The sequence below is a fragment of the Ornithorhynchus anatinus genome, chromosome X2 (assembly GCF_004115215.2).
Source record: "Ornithorhynchus anatinus isolate Pmale09 chromosome X2, mOrnAna1.pri.v4, whole genome shotgun sequence".
Taxonomy (NCBI): domain Eukaryota; kingdom Metazoa; phylum Chordata; class Mammalia; order Monotremata; family Ornithorhynchidae; genus Ornithorhynchus; species Ornithorhynchus anatinus.
In genome coordinates, this window is record NC_041750.1 from 18,345,352 (window position 1) to 18,356,963 (window position 11,612).

The following is an 11,612-nucleotide window of genomic DNA, read 5'->3' on the forward strand; positions in this document are numbered from 1 at the left end:
GAGAAGCAGTGTGGCTTAATGGAAAGTGTTCGGGCCTGGGAGTCAGAGTATCTGGGTTCTAATCCCAGGTCTCTACTTGCCTGCTGTGTGATCTTGGGCAAGTCCTTTAAATTCTCTGTACCTGAGTTTCCTCATCTGTAAAATGGGGACTAAATACCTGTTCTCCCTCCTAGACTATGAGCCCCATGTGGGACAGAGATTATGTCCAATCTGCTTATACTGTATTTCTCCCAGAGCTTTGCACAGTGCTTGGCATATAGTAACTGATTAACAAACACCACTATTATAATTAATCCAATGGTCAGGGGCATCTGTTTGAGGCAAAGAGAAATGGGGAGTGCTGTGTTCTGAATGAGGTTTTATAAAGATAATCCAGGCAGCAGAGTGTAGTATAGACTGAAGAATGGTGAGGCTGGAGGCAGGGTGGCCAATAAGGAGGCAGATGTAATAAATTGGCCTGGAGATATTGATAGCCTAAACCAGTAAGGAGAGGAAGGGAAATATTGTGCAGGAAAAGCCCCTGGGATATAGTGACAGACTAAATAATAGTAACAATACTTGTTGTATTTGCTGAGTGCTTACTGTAAACCATGTGCTGGGGCAGTTATAACAAAATCAGATCAGACACAGTCCCTGTCTCACATTGGGTTCAGAGTCTAAAGAGGAGAGAGAAGAGGCATCTTATCCCCATTTTACGGATGAGGAAACTGAGGCACAAATAGTTAAGTGACTTCATTGTGGGCAGGGCATATGTCTGTTTACCATTGTATTGTACTCTCCCAAGCGCTTAGTACAGAGCTTGGCACACGGTAAGTGCTCAATAAATACAATTGAATGAATGACTTGCTCTTGCCCTAGGTCACACAACAGGCAAGTGACAGAGCCAGGAACGGGATGCATGCCGTCTAACTACTTATTCATTCTGAGCTCTTTCCTCTAGATCCAACTGCTTCTCATTAAATGTGAGAGTGAAAGACAACAATCAAAAATGACACCAGGGTTGCTAGCTTCTGGAACAGAGATGATGTTATTGTTATTGTTAAAATAGTGATATTTCTAAAGCGCTTACTATGGGGCAAGACTTGTGCTAAACTCTGGGGTAGATGCTGTACATGAAACTCCAGGATCTGGATTAGGAGAGAAGATAAGGTGCTCAGTTTTAGCCATAATGAGTTTAAAGTGCTCACAAGTTATCCAATCAATCAACACTATTTATTGAACATTTCTGTGTGCAGATCACTATACTAAGTGTTTGGGAGAGTACAACACAGCAGAGCTTCCAGTCTAGAGGACTCCACATATCCAGTTGAAGATAGCCTGGAAACAAGAGGAAATATGAGATTGTAAAGCAGGTGAGTGGTCAAGGCTAATGTGGTAGATTTGGGAATCATCAGCATAGAGGTGATAATTAAGGCTATGTGAGTAGAAAAACTTGGACAAAGACTGTAGCCTGAGAAGAGTAAAAATAGCCAGTGAGGGCTATAGTTGTGGGAGTCAGTGAGGGAGGTGTAGTTGTCTAGTGGAAAGATAACTGACTTGGGAGTCAGAGGACCTGGGTTCTAATCTTGGCTCTGCCATCTGTCTGCTGCGTGGCCTTGGGCAAGTCACTTATCTTCTCTGTGTGCCTCAGTTACCACATCTTTAAAATGGGGATTAAGACTGTGAGCCCTACGTGGAATTTGGATTGTGTCCAAACTGATTAGCTTGTATCTACCCCAGCACTTAGTACAGTGTTTGCCACAAAGTAAATGCTTACAAATATCATTAAAAAAGAGCATGGGATTGGAAGACAGGACATCCAGATTCTCATCCCACTCTGTCACTTGCCTCCTGAATAAGAGACTATCATCATTAATTAATACCATGAGAGCACTCCTTTCTAGTCTCCCTTCCTTTTAGATGGTGAGCCCTGTGTGGGATCGAGATTGGGTCCAATCTTATTATTTTGTATCTACCCCAGTGCTTTGCACACACTAAATGTTTAAATAAGTATCATCGTTATTAGTATTCACATTGTTAGGCAGAAGTGATCTCTGATCCCTGCCGTCAAGCAACTTAAAGTCTACTGTGTGCAGAGCCCTGGACAGACTGCTTGGGAGATCAAATAGAAGTAGCCAGGGAAACAGGTACTAAAATAAATTACAGGAAGGGAGTAGAAACAGAGTTTTAAGATCTGGACATAAGTGCTGTGGGGGCGAAGGGGCTTGAGGGAGTACTCAAGTGCTTTTTCCAACGTGTTCTAGTGGAAAGAGCATGGGCCTGAGAGTCAGAGGACCTGAGTTTTAACCCTGGCTCTGCCCCTGGCTTGCTGTGTCCTTGAGCAAGTCACTAAACTTCTCTGTGGCTCAGTTTCCTTATCTGGAAAATGTTCTTCCTCCTACTTAGACTGTGAGCCCCATGTGGGACAGGACTATATCCAACCTGATTATTTTGTATCAATGCCGGCACTTAGTACGATGCTTAATGAATACCACAATTATTCACTATTAATTCTTTTTTCAGAGTTATAACAAGAGATGGTAAATCCAAAGTGGAAGAATTCAGCCTGGTTCCTGGATTTCCACCCAAAGCACTTAGCTGTAATATTGCAGGAGCAGAGGAAGCAGACTATGGTAGGTGATCCTGGACTGGGGATTGGTGATTTGCAAGAGACATGGAGGAATAAGGGAGCCAGAAAAATGAGTCAGCAGAGAGGGCACTGTCGAGGCTATGTAACTTTGCATCTAGCCCAGGAGAACCATAATGTCTTGGAACAGCTGCAGATGATCTATGCAGGAGAAAGAAGACTGTTTGGGGGACTTAGGGGATGTGGGTGAGGTTCAAAGCTATTTATAATGTTTCAGAAATTTGTTTCCTGTATTATCTAACCTTCTCACTGTTCCTCAGTCTTGTCTATCTCACCACCAACCTCTCACCCACATCCTGCCTCTGGCTTGGAATGCCCTAGCTTCTCATATCAGACAGATAATTGCTCTCCCGCACTTCAAAGCCTTCCTCCAAGAACGCTTCTCTGACTAAGCCCTCCTCTCCTCTTCTCCTACTCCCTTCTGCATCAACCTGACTTGCCCCTTCATTCACCCTCCCTCCCAGCCCCACAGAACATATGTATATATCTATAATTAATTAATTTATTTATATTAATGTCTGCCTCCCCCTCGAGACTGTGAGCTCTTTGTGGGGAGGGAATGTGTGTTTGCTGTTACATTGTACTCGCCTAAGAGCTTTGTACAGTGCTTTGTGCACAGTAAGCGTTCAATAAATATGATTGAATGAATGAAAGAAAGAATGAATGAATCTTAAATGGCCTGTTAATGTCATTTAACTTGAATAATAATAAGGGAAACAATTTTAATCAGAGGAAACCCTTGAAGAAGCTCAGAGAATGTTTTTAAGTTCTTGAAAGTAATTTTCCACTTCCTACTGTAACGGTATCAATGTGTTTATTTGCCATTTCAGGCAAAGTAATATTTTAACTTGCTTTAAAATTATGTTTATGGGAGTCTGATTTAGTATGTATACAGGTCAAATACTGGGAGCCTGAATTAATTTTAACCTGAAAAGGAAAATTGTGTATCTACTATGTATGTGAGCACTGCAGAAATTATTCAAATCCTTTGAAATACAATGAACACATCACACTTTAATAGATATTCTGGCACGTTAACATGCTAATTGAGGCACACTTATTTGGCTTTTTGTCACCATCATTAATCAATCACTTGTATTTATTGAGTACTTATTGTTTGCAGAGCACTGTACTAAGAGTTTGGGAGAGTAGAACAAAACAATATAACAGACATATTCACTGCCCACAATGAGTTTACAGTCTAGAGGGGGAGACAGACATTAATTCAAATGAAATAAATATCGGATATGTACATAAGTGCTGGGGAGTAGGGGCGATGGGGGCGGTGGGGAGGTGAATAAAGGAAGCAAGTCAGGGCAATGTAGAAGGGAGTGGGAGAAAAGGAAATGAGGGATAAGTCAGGGAAGGCCTCTTCGAGAAAATGTGCCTTCAATAAGGCTTTGAAGGTGGGGAGAGTAATTGCCTGTCAGGAAGAGGGAGGGCGTTCCAGACTAGAGTAAGGTTGTGGGCGAGTGATCAGCGGCGAGATAGATGAGATCAAGGTACAGTGAGTAGGCTGGAATTAGAGGAGCAAAGTGTGCAGTCTGGGTTGTAGTAGAAGAATAGCAAGGTGAGGTAGGAGGGGGCAAGGTGATTGAGTGCTTTAAAGCCTATGGTAAGGGGTTTCTGCGTGATGTGGAGGGGGATGTGCAAACGCTGGAGGTTCTGGAGGAGTGAGGAAATGTGGACTCAACGTTTTTGAAGAAAAATGACCCAGGCCACAGAGTGAAGTAAAGACTGGAATGGGAAGAGACAGGAGCCAGGTAGGACAGCAAAGAGGCTGATACAATAATCAAGGCAAGATAGGATAAGTGCTTGGATTAACGTAGTAGCATTTTAGAGGGAGAGGAAAGGGCAGATTTTAGTGATGTCGTGAAGGTTGAACTGACAGGATTTAGTGATAGATTGAATATGTGGGTTGAATGAGAGAGAGGAGTCAAGAATAATGCTAAGGTTATGGGCTTGTGAGACAGGAAGGATGGTGGTGCCATCTACAGTGATGGGAAAGTATAGGGAGGGCAGAGTTTGGGTGAGAAGAAAAAGAAATCAATTTTGGATATGTTAAGTTTAGGTGACGGCAGGACATCCAAGTAGAGATGTCTTGAAGGCAGGAGGAAAAGGTGTGACTGCAGAGAGGGAGAGAAATCGGGACTGGAGATGTAGATTTGCAAATCATCCACAGAGAGGTGGTAACTGAAGCCATGGGAGTGGATGAGTTCTCTAAGGGAGTGGGTGTAGAGGGAGAATAGAAGGGGACCCAAAACTGAACTTTGAGGGACACCCAGAATAGAAGGGGACCCAGAACTGAACTTTGAGGGACACCCACAGTTAGGGGGTGGGAGGTAGAGGAGGAGCCCGTGAAAGAGACTCAGAATGAGTGGCCAGCGAGATAATAGGAGAACCAGGAGAGGACAGTGTCAGTGAAGCCAAGTTTGGATCATGTTTCCAAGTGAAGGGGGTGGTCACTGTTGACCACCAGTGTTGAAAGCAGCTGAGAGGTTGAGAAGAATAAGGATGGATTTGGCAAGATGGAGATCATCTGTGACCTTTGAGAGTGTGGTTTCTGTGGAGTGGAGGGGATGGAAGCCAGATTGGAGAGGATCAAGGAGAGAATTGAAGGAGAGGAACTTGAGGCAGTGGGTGTAGAGAACTTGTTCAAGGAGTTTGGAGAGGAATGGTGAGATAGAGATGGGGCGATAACTGGAGGGAGCCGTGGTATCAAAGGAGCAGTTTTTTAAGATACAGGGGACTTGAGCATGTTTGAAAGCAGTGGGGAAGAAGCCATTGGAGAGCAAACAGTTGACGATGGTGGTCAGGGAGGGAACACGGGAGGGGGCAAGTGTTTTGATAAGGTGCAAAGGGATGGGGTGGAGGGGGTAGATTTTGAAAGAAGACAGGAGATCTCCTCTTGAGATGCTGCTGGGAAGGATGGGAGAATTGAAGAAGGGCAGAAGAAGGGAAAGACTGGAGAGGAGGTGGGGAGATTTTAAGGATATCATGCCTGATAGTTTCAATTTTCTCAGTAAAAAATGGGGGTATTTGTTAAGCGCTTACTATGTGCAAAGCACTGTTCTAAGCGCTGGGGGATACAAGGTAATCAGGTTGTCCCACGTGGGGCTCACAGTTTTAATCCCCATTTTACAGATGAGGTAACTGAGGCACAGAGAAGTTAAGTGACTTGCCCAAAGTCACACAGCTGGCAAGTGGCGGAGCTGGGATTCAAACCCATGAACTCTGACTCCCAAGCCCACGCTCGTTCCACTGTACCACGCTGCTTCTCTGTAAAGTAGGTAGCCAGATCACTGGGGGCAAGAGATGGGAGAGGCAAGGCGACAGGGTATTTATTGAGTGCTTATTATATGCAAAGCACTGTATTAAGCATTTGGGAGAATACAGTGCAATAGATTTGGCAGACACATTGCCTGCCCACAACAGGTTTACAGACTAGAGGTGGGGACAGACATTAATATTAATAAATGATTTATAATATACATTTTAAAGATATGGCAATAACATTTTCCAGGGTAATTTGCCAGTCAGGAGAGGGCTTGGTCTTCTCCACTGTATCCTTCTCCCCTCCAGCCCCAGATGAGATAATCTCACATCTATTTTGTATCAGTGAGCACAGCTTTATACACATCTTGTTAAATTCTCTATTCCCAGCAGCCAAATCAACACATTCACTGGATGTTCCTTCTCCCACTTCCCCCAGCTATGCCTTTGATTGAATCACACATTTTTCCATAATACTGTTTTTGAAAATTTTCAGCCCAGCATGCATAAAAAGAAGTCGTATATTAAAGGTGAATTATATTCCAGTTCTGACCAAAAGACATCAGAAAACATAATCTTTTTCACTGCTATGCGTCATTCCTCTTTTGTGGGGAAGGAGCTAATCCCAGCTCTGCCACTTAGATTGTGAGTCCCATGTAAGTCATGGACTGTCTCTGACCTGATAAACTTGTATCTACCCCAATGCTTAGAAAAGTGTGTGACATGAAGTAAGTGCTTAACAAATGTCATAATTATTCATTATTATTGGAATTCTGTTCTAATTGAACCAAACAGTTGCCTGAATGGTACTTACCATTCCTCCATTCAGAGCTATAACTTTAGTGTCTGCCTATGGTACAGATTTGGGTGGCTCTGGAGTTCTGAAGAGATGTGTTTGCCTAGAAAGCTGAAGGAGGGTATGAGTCGTGACTCTCCTGAGCTGCCTGCAGCCAACCAATTAAAAGAAAAACTCTCTTGAAGCAATGATGGAATATGGTGCTTGAAACGTATTCTTGAGTATGTCTCGGGTCAACAATTTGGAGAAGACTTATTTGGCCAAGGTTCCTAACTAATCAATCAATAAATAAATCAATGGCATTTATTAAGTGCTTATGATGTGCAGAGCACTTGACTAAGCATTTGACTAAGCACTTTAAAGTGTACAATATAACAGAACTGATAGACCTGTTCCCTCCTAATACCTGAGTGATTTTCTTTTAAACAACAGACTATCAGGAAGCTGGGGAAAACAGGGACTTTCTAATTATCTGGGAGGTATGAAGGAAGTTTAAATCCCATATTGAAGTTGTTGTTGCATTAGTTGCATCATATACTGTGTGAAAAGCTTATCATGGTGATGATGCCAAGTTTTCTATTTTAGGAAACATTTTTAGAGCATATTTTTATACTGCAATATTGCTGCATGCATTTGCTGTTGTTTAGATGCAACTAAATGGCAGACAGTTTGCAAAACAGAGCAATTAGAAAAAAAACCAAGGACCATTATGCTGCCCTGGTTACAGTAAATGCAAACCTAATGGGCTATAATTAGCTATCGTCAGCTTACTGGTCTATTGACCTAAAGTTTTTGTATGGCTAGTTTTCCCTCTGCCATTTCACAAGTAGGGAATAAACATTCTCCTGGTCCATTTAGATCAAATCCCTATTAAAAAAACACACACACAAAGAAATGAAGACTTTCTTTTTATATTTCAATAACATGTGCTTTTTCCCTTTCCCAGGTGAAACCAGTGCAGTAAAGACTACGGACATTGAAGTTTGCCAAAGAAAGGAATCGCTTCTATTAACTCAGAGCTGGAGAGAAGGCAAGATGTTGGCATAGCTGTTGAGTTAAGAACCTGCTATGCCGACATGTTGTCATCTTTCTTGTCTATCAGCAGCCATGGCCAGCTTTAATTCTCCCTATCTCTTCTGTTTACTGAGGATTTTTACAATCACATTCACATTTCCCTGGAGACCAAGAAGTTAACCTGCAAGAAACTCTTGTCTCCCTTATCCTCATCATTAATCAATAATCTATTTTAAAGAAAGAAATGTTCACTTCATCTCAAGGTCTTCCTATTTATAGTGAGTTAAAATTAATACCAGAAATGTGACCCACTAGACTGTGGTAGTAAAGCAGAGGTGCTTATGGGCTTCCTACAAACTTGTGCAGAAATATCTCCTATTTACAATATCTCCTGTTTACAACAATAAGATTTTTTAAGTGTAGAAATGGGTTGAAACCCTTGAAAGTCCTATTGCAGAGTATATGGAGAAGCAATGTTTTCCATTACTTCTGTTCTGATGTTTTAAAGGATCTTCTGTCTCCACCTACATGGTTTTAGGATTAGCTTCTCTCTTCAGCACTCTGGGCACTGAAAGATGAAAGTAGGACCCTAAAAAGGTGAGACTAAAAAACTCAGACATGGCCTAATAGTCCTAGAGATCGATCAATCAATCAATCAATCAGTAGTATTTATTAAATGTTTAGTGGGTACAGAATACTGTGCTAAGCACTTGGGAAAGTACAGTACCACAGAGAGAGGATACACATTTCCTACCCACAAGGAGCTGGAAATTGTCCGAGAAAGCTTTCAAGAATCCATTGCCATGTGCAACTCTAGCTAGATTCCCACCCTTCAAAAAAGAAATTCAGGTCAGTAATAGGGAAATTGCTTTTCTAGCTATCAGCTTTACTGGATAAAATCATTTTCGAGTTCAGTGGCATACCCTATATCTACAGATATAGTTTCTAAACCTTCTGTTGTACATGCCACCATACCTTTATTTTCTAGAAAAATTGTAGTAACTCTGCCTACCTCTTTATATATAATACAAATGACTGCTGCAAGCTTCTCCCAAGTCCTCTCAGGATAGCACCTGGAGAGTTTCTAGTACTCTACCAGTCTCGGTTAAGGGAGGGAGTGCCAAGCAGAGGCATACCCATTCCATTCCTAGCTTGGGCTGTGGCTAGCGAGTGGAAGGCAATCTGCTACGAGTCAAAACTCACCTGTGTTGGGCAGCAGCGGCATGGGAAAGAGTCGAAGGTGAAGGCTGTCCACATCTCCTCTCTCTTCAAAAACCTCCTGAGTTTGCTCATCCATCTCTGCCTCAAACAGACATTCCTTTAAAACACTCAATTGGCTCTCCCCTTCCTACCTTACTTCATTTATCTACTATAGCCCAACCTGCACACTTCACTCCTCTAATGCTAACCTACTCACTGTACCTCAATCTCATCTATCCTGCCACTGACCCCCTTCCCATATCCTCTCTCTGGCTTGGAACTCCCTCCCCTTTCATATCTGACAGATCACCAGTCTCTCTATCTTCAGGACCCTACTAAAATCACATCTCCTCCAAGAGACTTTCCCTCACTAAGCCCTCACTTCACTGTCAAATCCCTCCTTTCTGCATCATCTATGTACTTGGGTGTGATACTCCTTAACATTTTAATATCCGTGCCTTTCCCTGCACCACAGTTCTTATGTCCATATCGATCTATGAATTATTTTAGTGTCTGTCTCCCCATTCAGTCTGTAAGCTCTTTATGGGCAGGAATCATCTATACCTGTTCTGTTGTATTATACTCTCCCAAGCACCTAGTAAGGTGTTCTGCAAATAGTAAGCACTCAATAAATACCATAGGTTGATTGATTTATTGATTGTCCTATTGCCATTAAAATGTTTTCTTGCATAGGTTTTCTTGAGTACTTTTTCCAAGACTAGATATTAGAGCACATGTAACCAGACTAGCAAGACTGTGGTTGGATGCCCTTCCAACTTACTAGAGCTCCTATACTGGCCAGATTGTCAGGGCCCACCCTGGCAGCCTGAACCATGCTGGGATAGACAAATTCATGGTCTGGCCAACCCTAACCCCCTAAATAATTATGTTTGGTCATTGTAACGGGACCAACATTTTAAAAGTGGAATGGCCCCTTTAAATGGCTGCTTTGCTAGGACAGCGTACACAGCTTGTCCCAGCTCAGGATGGCAGCAATAGAGGTCACCATCAGCAGGAAAGGTACATGCCAATTTAAATGTTCTTCTCTGTTCTATCTTTATCCCCACAGAACTAGAGCAATGGAAGAAGGAATTATGGCAGCAAGCTCAGCATAATTGGTTTTCTTTGTAACCAGGACATGTTATTCCTCAAAGCCAAGATATAACTTGAGCATTTTGTTTTGTCTGATTAAGGCGTGCAGCTTAAAACAAAGTTCAGCACTGGGGGCAGTTAATGTGTCTGGAATCCAGAAAAATTAATAGTCAGGCAACATAGGGGACATTTCACTCCTGCATTTTGTGCTTCCTATGCACTTGCCTGCTAACAAAAATATTCAGTTCACTGTGACACTTAGAGAGGCTCTTTCTCATCACTGATCACGTACTGAGGAGCTGCGTGAGGAAAAAGTCTGCTTTCTCTGGCATTTGTCCATCTAATTGTGAATATTTTAAAAGTTCTAATCACTATTATTTTGTCAATATAAGGAAATATTCACCCTTCTCTTCTAATTTTAAAGTATTCAGAGCAGGTGTCTCTTCTAGGCTCCAACTGAGCTGGCATGCAAGGACATAAAGGGCCAATCTTAATACTTTATTAAAGCCAGCTAGTGTCGTCCCTCCCAAACCCACTCTATTTGGCAGCTTTCCCGAACCACTGACAGGGTGCCAAAGTCTATTGCTCAATTGTAAGCATGTCGCGCCACTGAACAGTTAGCCCAGAGGGTGTCCTGAATGGGCAAGTGAGGGCAGATTTTCTATGGAGTTCAGACCTTCACTACCCAGCATGCAGAGTTAAGGTTAAAAATATGTTTTGACACAGCAAGAATATTGTCTGACATCTGAAGTTAAGAGTGGAGGTAGTTCTCCAAGGGAGAGTTGTCCAAGAGACTTCTTGGACTAAGAAGTCTTATAAACCTGCGAAGACCATGGAGAACATTGGCTCTTTAGCCAGGATTTGCAGTGCCTTGGAACAGAGGTGAACTTAGGGTTCTTTGGGCCCCAGGCAAGATAGTCCTCTGGAGAATTCCGTGGCTTCATTTTGAGGACCTAGAAGCATAATGCACATTTGCTATTTCAATTTCCCTTTTCCTGGTCCATAATCATAAGAAAGAACAAAGTTTTGAAAACGTTCATGGAAAAATGAGTTCATTTCCCTTTGAGCTGGATTCTGGGGTCATTACCCTTAAAGTGTGGCTCCAGAGAGTCACCAAATCTGCCCTCCCCTAAATCTGCTACTGTTGGGACAGAGGAAGAGGAACATGATTTAAAAAGTCAGAAACTTCTACTGAAGCCTACTGAGAGTACAATACTAGCCAATTCATGAAGAAAGACTTCTTTCAGTTCTAATCTGATATCTTCAACTTTAGCAGGTGCTGAGAAGTATTATATAGATTCACAAAAAAAAAATAAAAAATGAAACTCTGCTTTTGTGAGATTAGCATACATTTTCCTGAACAAGTTGGGTTTTGAGGTCACCACTCATCATCAGGTTTTGTAGCAACCCAATGCCATTGTGGGAGAAAAAAAATATGCTAATCATTCAGATACTTGGGTGAAAAGACCTACATAACTGGAAACTTTAGACCCAACACTTTCCTCAAAGAAAAATGACTACATATTCTTTTCACAAGGTTGCATACATGAGGTCTTGTGAAAAGAATGAATACACTTCCTGGGAAACACCCAAATCTGTGTTCCACATAGA

General features: G+C 42.2%; 1 long non-coding RNA gene and 2 other non-coding genes across 3 annotated transcripts; all 3 read left to right on the forward strand.

Moving 5' to 3' along the window:
• Positions 1 to 1,241: 1,241 nt before the first annotated feature.
• Positions 1,242 to 7,720, forward strand: LOC120638092. Its single transcript, XR_005659578.1, has 3 exons — positions 1,242 to 1,352; positions 2,503 to 2,612; positions 7,642 to 7,720. It is a non-coding gene; the product is annotated as an uncharacterized LOC120638092 (long non-coding RNA).
• On the forward strand, positions 7,708 to 7,843 carry MIR31 (microRNA mir-31). Its single transcript, NR_034810.1, has one exon. It is a non-coding gene; the product is annotated as a microRNA mir-31 (primary transcript).
• Positions 7,844 to 8,764: 921 nt separating this feature from the next.
• On the forward strand, positions 8,765 to 8,902 carry LOC114807514. The gene has a single exon (XR_003755574.1). It is a non-coding gene; the product is annotated as a small nucleolar RNA SNORA7 (small nucleolar RNA).
• Positions 8,903 to 11,612: the final 2,710 nt, after the last annotated feature.